Source organism: Alligator sinensis, unplaced genomic scaffold, assembly GCF_000455745.1.
Source record: "Alligator sinensis unplaced genomic scaffold, ASM45574v1 scaffold1029_1, whole genome shotgun sequence".
NCBI lineage: Eukaryota > Metazoa > Chordata > Crocodylia > Alligatoridae > Alligator > Alligator sinensis.
In genome coordinates this window covers 127,450-137,754 of record NW_005842425.1, presented here as the reverse complement: position 1 = coordinate 137,754, position 10,305 = coordinate 127,450, and the positions used below count along the sequence as shown (strand labels likewise).

General features: G+C 41.1%; 1 pseudogene; it reads left to right on the top strand.

Moving 5' to 3' along the window:
• Positions 1-441: 441 nt before the first annotated feature.
• Positions 442-10,305, top strand: part of LOC112551326 — a 36,592-nt pseudogene continuing 26,728 nt past the window's right edge.

Genomic DNA, 10,305 nt, shown 5'->3' with positions numbered 1-10,305 from the left:
ACACCTTGAATACCATGCCCAGCTTGGTCTCCACACCTTTAAAACGGTGTAAAAAAACAAGAGAAGGTACAGAGAAGGGCAACAAGAATGATTAGTGTTATGAAGGGGCTTCCATATGAGGAGAGACTAAAGAGGCTAGTCCTGTTCAGTTTAAGAGAGACACTTAGAAGACATGATAAGTGTTTACAAAATACTACATGGTGAAGAAAAAGCTAATAGGGATTTATTATTTACTCTCTCTCACAGTACAAGAACTAGAGGTCATAAAAGGAAACTAGTAGGTAGTAAGTTTAAAACTAACAAAAGAAAGTTATTTTTCCTACAGCGTATAATTAAAGTGTGGAACTCATTGCCACCAGATGCAAAAGGTGACAGTTTAGCCAGATTCAAAAAGGGTTTGGACAAATTATTTGAACAAAGGGGCATCGGTAGCTATTGAGCATGGGAGTTAGAGATACAAGCTCTGAATTCAAACTTCCAAGACCTAAAATGCTGGAGGCTGCAAGTAAGAGAGGAACAGTGGAAAAAAACCTTGGTCATACCCAGTTCACTCTCCCTTTCAATGTCCACTCTCTGATCCTGTGTGACACAGGATACTGGGCAAGATGGGACCTATGATCTGACCAAGTAAATGGCAATTCTTATGTTCTGATGATGCCAGTTGTGCCCCTTCATCAACATATACAAACCAACATGGATTATAGCATGGGATTCATTCACCTGATCTTCTATCAATGTCATATATGCCATCATGAACTGGCACAAAAGCAACAGCTACAAAAAGTCGTCTAGTACTTGAACAAGACAGGACTATGATTTGGTAGCTGTATCTGCGACTGAGCAGCCCTCTTCAGGATCCACTCTGTTCACCCCATAGGGGGATAGGGATATAAAAGGTACCCTAAACATAGCCTGTCTAATACAGTATTCTTTATTTTTTCCTGACTGAGTAACCATGTCCAGTGGTTTTCTATGGTTGAAAATACTAGTGAAGACACACCACCATTTTGAGACCTGGAACAGCAGTACCCTCATAGACAACCTTAATAGCAAATGCCCGGACCACTACACTGTAATTGTGCCAATATGCCAATGTCATCAGTGTGTATGCTCCAACTCTTGACACTGCCAATGAAAACAAGGAGGAGTTCTGCACTATACTTTTCCAAGTCCTTTCTGGCATTCTGGAGGGAGACGGACTTGTTCTTCTGAGCTATTTCAACACCAGAATTAGAAGGGACTCTAACCTCCAGAACAGAAGCATCAGCAAGGAAGGAGTAGGAAAGGTCAACTCCAATGGCATACTTCTCTTGACCAAATGCATGGAACATGGACTCACCATCACCAACACCCTGTTCCACCAGAAATTCAGGCACAAGACATCATGGTAGCACCCATGATCTTAGCATTGGCACCTGATTGACTCTGTTGCTGTCCATGCCTGGGATAGCAAAGATGTCTGCATCACCCAAGCTATGCTAAGAGCTGATGATTGCTGAACTGATCACCAACTCATCTGCTCTGTCACTCAAACTGGCTCTCAAATGATGGCTGCAGCAAATGCCATGCCATCAGAAAACCAGCAGTGAAGGACTCAAGGATGCAAGCAAGTAAGACCTCTTCCACTAGTGCCTCAGTGAAAAACTGGTGAATTCAAATCAACAACAATAGGAGAATGCCAGCAGCATGTGGGGTGCCCTCAAGGCCACTGTCATCAGCACCTGTGAAGAGACACTTGGACACCAGGAAACATCAAGACTTGTTTGATGAGAATGACTGCTAGATCCAAGAGTTGATTGATTGCAAGTGCAAAGCCTTTTGCGATTGGCAAAATGATACCACCTCCAAGCAAAAGTAATTGAATTTCCAGCAAACCAAAAAGGAAACCCATGATATGAAGAACAAATGGTGGAAATACGAGGCTAAAGAGATTCACCATTTCACTGACATCCACGATATGTGTGGTTTCTTCAGTACCACAAAAGCCATCTCTATGATCCTAGTACTTGGGGACCAATCCCCTTGAGACCTAAGGATGGAGGAGACCTGATCAAGGAAAGGGGATCCATTAATGCCCATTGGAAGGAGCATTTTGAAGACTCTCTCAATTGAGACGCTGTTGTTGATGAGTTTTCTGAACTCCAACCCACAACACCCAGTCAGAGATGATCTCATAATCTCTCCAATCTTTGATGAGGTGAAGAAATTCAACAAGCAGATGAAGAATGGCAAGGCATCTGAAGCAGATGGAATCCCCACAGAAATATTCAACCCTCATCCTTTCCTCCCTCTTCATCTTATCCTTTGTAATCACAGCTTCATGCCCTCATCTTAAGGATCTGGAATGATGAGGAAATCCCAGATGACTCCAGGGATGCCATGACTGTGACAATCTTCAAGAAAGGAGACAAGTCCAACTATGGAAACTAGAGGGGATCACCTTGCTGTCCACTACAGGAAAGATCATTGCGAGAACCCTCCTGAACCACCTCCTTCCCTTGCTGAAGAGTTCCTCCCAGAATCTCAATGTGGCTTTTGGGCATCAAGAGGCACAACTGACATGATCTTCACAGCTTACCAACTGCAAGAGAAATTCTGGGAACAACATAAGCCTCTCTACATGGCCTTCTTCGACCTCACAGAAGCTTTAGACTCTGTCAGCTGAGAAGTGTTGTGGAGGAACCTTCTGAAGTATGGATGCTCATCAAAATTTGTCACTATTCTCTGCCTGTTCCATGACCGTATGCAAGCAGTGGTTCTCAGTAATGGATCTATCACAGATCTCTTTGAAGTTAAAATGGGAGTTAAGCAAGGCTGCATCATCTCTCCAACACTCTTCTCAATATTCCTTGCCATGATGCTACATCTGACCACCAACTAGCTACCAGCTGGAGTGAGCTCCAATCATTGAGCTCCAGTATGCTGATGATACTGTAGTTGGTGCTCATTCACAGGAGACTATCACCCAGGACCACTCCAACTGGAGGAAGAATGTGCAGTGAACTCACTACTTTGAAACCTCAGGACAACAAGAGGAAATGAAAAAAGTGGGTGTGGCAGAAACAGTGTGTTGCAAACCAAATCGGTCCATTGCCAGCTACCCCACACAGAAACACGTCTGTGCTGTAGTAGAGTCTGTCAACCCTGGCTAGGCCCCATCAACCATCTTTGGACATGCAGGTAAGACAGTCATGGAAGACAATCATCCTCAGCTGCAAGGGATTGCTGAAGAAGATATTTCATCACCTGCTTACAGTGTCCCTCTGCTGTCTAAACTGGACAGATGGGGTAATTGCTATGTGAAACAATGAATAGGCACCAATCTGACGCAAGTTCTAGAAAGACCCAAAAGCCTGTGGTAGAACATTTTAATCTCCCTGAACATTTCATTGCTGACCTCAGAGTAGCTGTTCATCAACAACAAAAGTTTTAAAACCAATTTGAACAATAAATCAACCCCAGACTGGATTCTGTTAAGTATGGTCTAAGAGATACTGGATTATTATCCCATTACTTGGACAAAGTTTTATAACTCCTATTTCCTTCAGTGGGTTAACTATTTTGTTTATCTTTGATTTCTTCAACTTGCCTTTTATCTCTTCAGCTCACCTTCACTTTTCTCAGTACTACCCTACTCCTTTCCTCCCTCTTTTTCTATCCTTTGTAATTAAACAATCATATTCCTTTTTTTTTGTACCCATGCTCTCTACAAGTCCATTCATAGCATCTGGCAAAATAGGCTGTAGACTATGAAAGATGAATGAGTTAGACTATAAGGTGTTACCCTGCCCTGGCACTCTTATAAAGGAAATTAGCATTATTGGACCCCCTGCTCCCATTTTGCAGCTGAGACATAATAGTAAGAAGCTTCGCCCAATGGGTCAATGCACCCATCTGACCTCATGGGGATGCCAATGAGGCCATTCACTACTGCTAGTACAATTCTGCTTCTAATTTTTAGAGCAGCCCATTACATCACAGGAAAGCATATAATTATGTCTTCACTCCAAATGGTCCACACACAGCTTCACAAAAAGATATCCCAAACTTCTACAGAAAATTAAATATCAGCTCCTAAATGTTATACTCAGTTATCTTGATCCCACCACCATATGAAAGAATGCCTCGAAGCACATAGGCTTCTTACGTGTTATACTTAGTTGCCCAACACCACCTCACTCTTCTCTAATTCTCTCTTTAAGGCCAGGAGTTCTATCCATTTTCCAGCAATGACATCTGTCATCCTAATGTTTGTATATATAAAAACATATGAGTTCTATGACAGCCTTCACATTCCCAGTACCATGAAGAACACTCTCAGCTTTGCTGCACTTCATAATATTCACTAAGATCTAATCAAGGCAATCACTTAACTAGAGCAATATCACTCTAACTGAAAATGTTAACATATCAAATATGTTCAACTCTGCCAGTTCCCTTTGATTCCTTCTTTTTGTGGTTGTATCCTTTCATAAGAAATTAAAGTCCTGCCAGCTTTACTCTAGACAGACAGTCTAACAACACTCTAATTTCTATGATTCCAAAAGATGGTGCATGTCTCAGATACTTGTGTATGTGCTATGTTCTCTGTGAAGGGGGAGAGCACCAGCCAGCATTTGCTACTACTTTTGCGTTTTTATTGAGAGCATTTGTGGCTCCAGATTTCTGACAAGGTCAGATATTAAATGTCAGGAAAATGCCCTGAAATCAATGGGTCTACAAAATGGTTTTTAATACGGTATGTTTATAAATCCATCTGTGACCATAAAAGATTCAGACTAAAGAAAAATGCATAATATGTATTTGGGGAAAGAGAGAGAGCGAGCACAGGAGCGCTTCCAGTCTTAAAATATTGCCAAAAGTTCATAGCCCTCCAGTATCCACTGAAACCCACACTGAATTTGTTCTGTGAACTTTAACTTGCCCCCTTTACTCCTGTCTTCATATATTTTCTGAATTCTGTCCTTCTGTAGCTTTAATACAAAGCTACAGAACAGCTGTAGCTTTAGCTATAGCTTTAGATGCAAAGCAGCACAGCTGTTTTTAAAACCAACAATTAAACCAACAAGCAATTCCATGCTTCAGTGACAGGAGCAATATAATTACCTTGCTTAAATTTTGATTGGGATGATCTAGTTGGGGATGGTTCTGCTCTGAGCAGGGGGGTTGGACTAGATGACTTCCTGAGGTCCCTTCCAACCCTAATTTTGTATGGTTGTATGATAACATTTATCAGGAAGGCAGTAAGACTGCTATCATTTGTCCAAACTGTTTTTGTTCATTTTCTCATTTTGTGTTCTGGCTCAAGCAGTCACAAAAAATCTTTTAAGGCTAGCATCAAGCAACTCTTCTCTGAACACCTGTGCTGAAGTAGGTAAAAGAAGGAACTTCTGTGTCTCTTGATCAAATGAGGAGAATCCTGCTACTCTGATATTCAGTCTTGAAAGGAATTAAGAGTCTGTACCGGAAAGAGCTGATTTAAAAATCAGTCCAAATTAGAGTAGTTGCAGAATGGCAAGTGAAATGGGCCAGAGGTCCTAGCAGAACCTGTAATGTTACTTTCTGGTTGTCAAGGTGGCTGACAGGAGTCAGTTGGCTCCTAAAAAAACATATTTTCATATGCACATAGATACTTATTCAGTTCTGTCTGGTTCATACCCCTACTCTTTATTTTGGAACTTTTAAATGAATACGATTTTTTCTTAAGAGATTTGGTGAAGAATCTTCAGCCAAGTACATGCAATTGCATGCAAATTTGGGTATTCCTGTGCAAGGAAAGGTAGTTGCAATTCATTACTGTTTACTATATGGTGTGTGTTATTCCTCATTGGTTGTTTTGCTGTTTTAAAAGTTTGTCATCCAATCAATGAACACAAAAATTCCCATGCGTCTTAAGTGACCAAACACAGCCAAGACTTGAGTAATCAAAGCAAACAATCTGTGAACAGTCTGTTTTTCCACACTATTCAGCAAATGCTTCTGGATAGTAAATAGATTTACTCTAAGAGTTTGTAATTGCTTTGTGAAGAGGAAAAAGAAACAAGCTAATTTTTTCAGAGAAGTTAAAGTGAATAAATTGACTACTATAGGCACAAATCCCTGCAACTGCTGAGGAGTGGTTATCTAGGCATTATATACAATGAATACATCAGTTAGCTCTATTCTTTACTATATACATAAATTCTGGAAAATCTGTTGAACACTATGAAGTAGTTATCTAACCACTGTACAAGCATTGCTTATATTTAGCATGTTATGTCCAGTACACTATGGTGTTCTTTGAAGTGGTCAGGAAGTTGCCTGTGCATATGTAGGGCTTGAGCAGTTTGAAATCACTGAGTGATTTTTTTTTCAGTCCCCAAAGGATTAAACTTTGCTACTATTAGAATCCAGACCTCGTTTGCTTATGCCATGTTTAGGTCTCCTATAGTAATTAAATACTTCATGAAGTAAAATTTTGACACCACTGAAGTCAATGAGAATTTTACCATTCTAGACATATTAATGAGGTAGCCCAAATAGCTCAGGTAGGTCTGGTCCTGGTACAAAGCCCATCGAAGTCAACACAAAGACTGTCATAAACATCAGTAAACGGTGGCTTAGACTTCATATGGTTAATTCACAAACACAAAAGGTATTTGTGACATATCAACTACTGAGGTGTTAGGATGATGCAGTTCTTCCTGTCCCCTTTGAAACAGAGAAATTAAGATGGTGAAAAATCTTTCAGGGGCCCAGTTCCAGATGTGGGTGCCTTAAACTTGGATTACATTAAGTTATAAAAACGTCATATTGAATCTGCTCTGTTATTGATAATTGAATCCAGCTGCAAAAAGTTGTGAAAGCTGATCTTTTTATTTTTAATTTTCTTCATTATTTAGCTAAAAGTATTGGCAAATTTATGGGTATCCTCATTTCTATAAAGCTTATTGTAAGCCTCTTAAGATTGAGTGTTACTACATTTGGAGGGTGTGGAATATAGAAAAAATTAAAGATGTACACCATATATTTTACCATATCTTTATGAATCTGGCTAATTTATACAGTACTTTGAAACAGCATGAACTTTGCTTTTTCTAGAACTTTTAAACAAATAACTTCATTTCTCATCATATTTATCCCTTGTGTATCTCAATTAATTTCAGCAGTTGAACAACCACGAGGAATTTGAACCAGTTCATGCTGAGCATTTAATTTAGGGGATTTTCTTTTTCAGCAGACATAAAAAGAATTTTAAAATTACAGAATAATCTGGATGTCATTCTTGCTGTTACTAAACAATAGTTGGCAACTATGCTGCATTGTGAGTGTTGCATAATGCAGTTATTGGTTTAATAAAAAAATATGATACCCACAAAAAGGTCAGTCAAGGGTGGGGAAGTAATAGTGTTTTACAGTGAACCCCTGAGACATCCCTTAGCCAGGATTCCAGGCATCTTAAGGCTTTCTTATCTCATTAGTAATGGCACAAGATGTATTGGGGCCAATCCTGTTCCACCCTCTGCAAGTTTGTAAAAAACACTGACACATCTACTTTCATAATGTGCCACCCTAGGCCATATACAAATGTTCATTTCTAGTGGTGGAAAATTTCCACTGCTAAAAATGATTCTGGGAGAGGGAGCAGTACAGCTCAGGAAAATGTGAGCCGCTCCAATACTCCCATTCCCAGGAGTACTAGAGCAGCAGGGCAAAGCCCCCCGCCTACTTCTCATGCCAGGGAGTACAAGAAATAGGAATGGCAACAGTGCTGCTCCCTTCACTCAGTTTCCAGGCACTGGGGAGCAGACCGAGCCCTGCAGCAAAGCCCCCATCCACTCCACAAACCTGGGACTCTGATGCGGGCACTGTGGGAAAGCTGGCAGGGCTGGGAACTGGGCTCAGGGAGGCATTCCCCAAGCCTAAGCCCAGCCCTGCTGGCTTTTAAATTGCTCCCTCCACCACCCAGACGAATGACACAAGTAGCAAGAAGAAGCAAGCAGGGCCAGGAAGTTCGATACATGATTTTGGCCCCACCAGCTTTTAAATCATGGCCCCTGCTGCCCAATTGGGAGGCAGATGGAGCTGGCAAGGCCTCTGTTCTTTTCTCCTAACCAGGGACTGCTGCTCACTCTAGGAACTCTGCCGTGGGAAGAGAACTTGCAATGCTGCTACCTCCACTTGGCTTCATGTGGAGGGAGCAGCAGGACAAAGTCCCCTGCCTGCTTGTTCACTCACGGACTGGTCTGTAAGAACACAGCAGGGAGCAGCTGGTGGCAACTCCTTCTCTCTCTTGGTCTATATGAGGGGCAGCTTCTCCCTGCTCTCACTCCAGAGTGGGGTGGCCCCAGTCTCAGGAGGGCACAAGAGCCTTTTTCCATAGCTCCACTCCTCTGGGTCCCGAGGAGGAGTTATGCTGGGGGAAAGTATGCAAGCATTCATTCCCTTGGGAAAACTGTCCCTGGACTCTACTCTGTTGGAATTGGCTTCTTTTTCTCCCAGAACCACATTTTTGGTGTGAGAGAAAGAGCTTGGTTATTTGTACACTTTTTGGTTTCTACCAAGAGAATGGCAATGTTCCTGGTGGATACTTGAACTCACTAATTGGCCTTAGACTAAGTCACAAACAGCAGCAAAGTGTAGCTAGCACCACCCAGCTTTAGTGGTAGTGGTTTTCTAGGGAATTCAGCAGAATCGAATAAATTATTGATTATTGATTAGTGCAGCAGCCCATAGGTATAATAGGATATGGCCCATGATTCTGCAGGTTTTTCCTTATGAAACATGAATTCTTCCATGATTCACTTGGCAACTTTTAGCTTCTGCTATAGTTTATCTTCTTTGTGACAAGGCAATAGGTATAAAACAAATATTTTGGATGAGCAAACTGGTTTAGTATAAATTAAAATCTCTGATGCTTTAGTAGTTTACTTAAGCTATCAGTAAAAACAAATAACTAACCAACCCCAGTATTCTTTATAAGACAGTGGGAGAGAGAGAATAAATTGCATGATATTGTTCCAACTTCTATAAAACTGAACTTCCTATGTTTGATTGTTGTTATCTCATCCCTCCATTTCAAAAGATGACATCAGAGATCTTAGGAAAACAAAAAATGCAGTGACTTCTAATTCTTTCCTGGTTAACTGTGAGTATTTCTTTTATTACCATATTTTTTCACAAACAACCTACAGATTTGCAAAGAATCAGTCCCCCAAAATCGGGTTGTATGTATTAAGTGAGGGAGCCGATTTTCTGTTGGTAAAGCAGTACCCTGCTTTGATTCCAGTTGTGCAGTGCAGCAGTTGTTGCATTACTATTTAGGCAGCTGCGGGATTCATTTAACTCATAGTGGGCGCATCTATGGTGCCTATACATGAGCACTGCGGCTGCTCCAATGCACTGGAATTCCTGCACAATGGAATAGACTCAATTAATTGAATTTGCTGGAGCTTGGCTATTGCCACCCGTGATGTGTAAAAATACCCTACACATGCATTAATGAGGTTAAGTTAATACACGTTAAATCTATTACCTCTGGGCATTTATATATGTGCTTCAGGAGGGGTGGAAGGGAGGTGTTGCTTTAATTAGAGCAGCTCTGAAAGCTGCTTTAATTAAAGCACCCAGAGCATCTCATGTATCAGTGTCCCCACACTTCAAAATGGTGGTGGGAGTGCTTTATCTAAAGCTTGTTGAATAAGCTTTAGATAAAGTGCCCCCACTGCCATTTTGAAGTGCGGGGATATTGGTACACGAGACATGGGAAGGTGCTGGAGCACAGTAATTGCCACACTCCAGCAGACTTGATTAATCAATCTGCTTGATGTGCTAGAATTATAGTGCATCAAAGCAGCCTCCCTGCTCATGTATAGTCACGCTCCATTGTGAGGTACTAGGAAAATGCACATTAGTCTGTCTTAATGTGCATTAACTAAATAGTATGGTTTTAAGTAATGTGTAATGTGCATTAGCCTATTTTAATGTGCAGTAATTAAACAGTACATTTTTAAGGGTGCCTATACACAAACGCTGAGGCTGCTCCAACATGCTGAGATTTCAGCGATTTCAGCATGTTGGAGAAGACTCAATTAATCAATTGCCATGCTCCATCAGCCTCCTGCATCTCATGTATAAGCATCCCCATGTTTAAAAATAGTGTGGAGGGAGAGGGGGTCCTTGAACTAAAGCTAGTCAAGCAAGTTTTAGTTCAAGTGCCCCCGCTGCCATTTTTAAGCATGGGGATGCTGATACAGGAGACGTGGTGGTACTTTAATTAGAGTGGCATTTTAATTAGATGTGGTGGTGCTTTAATTAGAGTGCTCT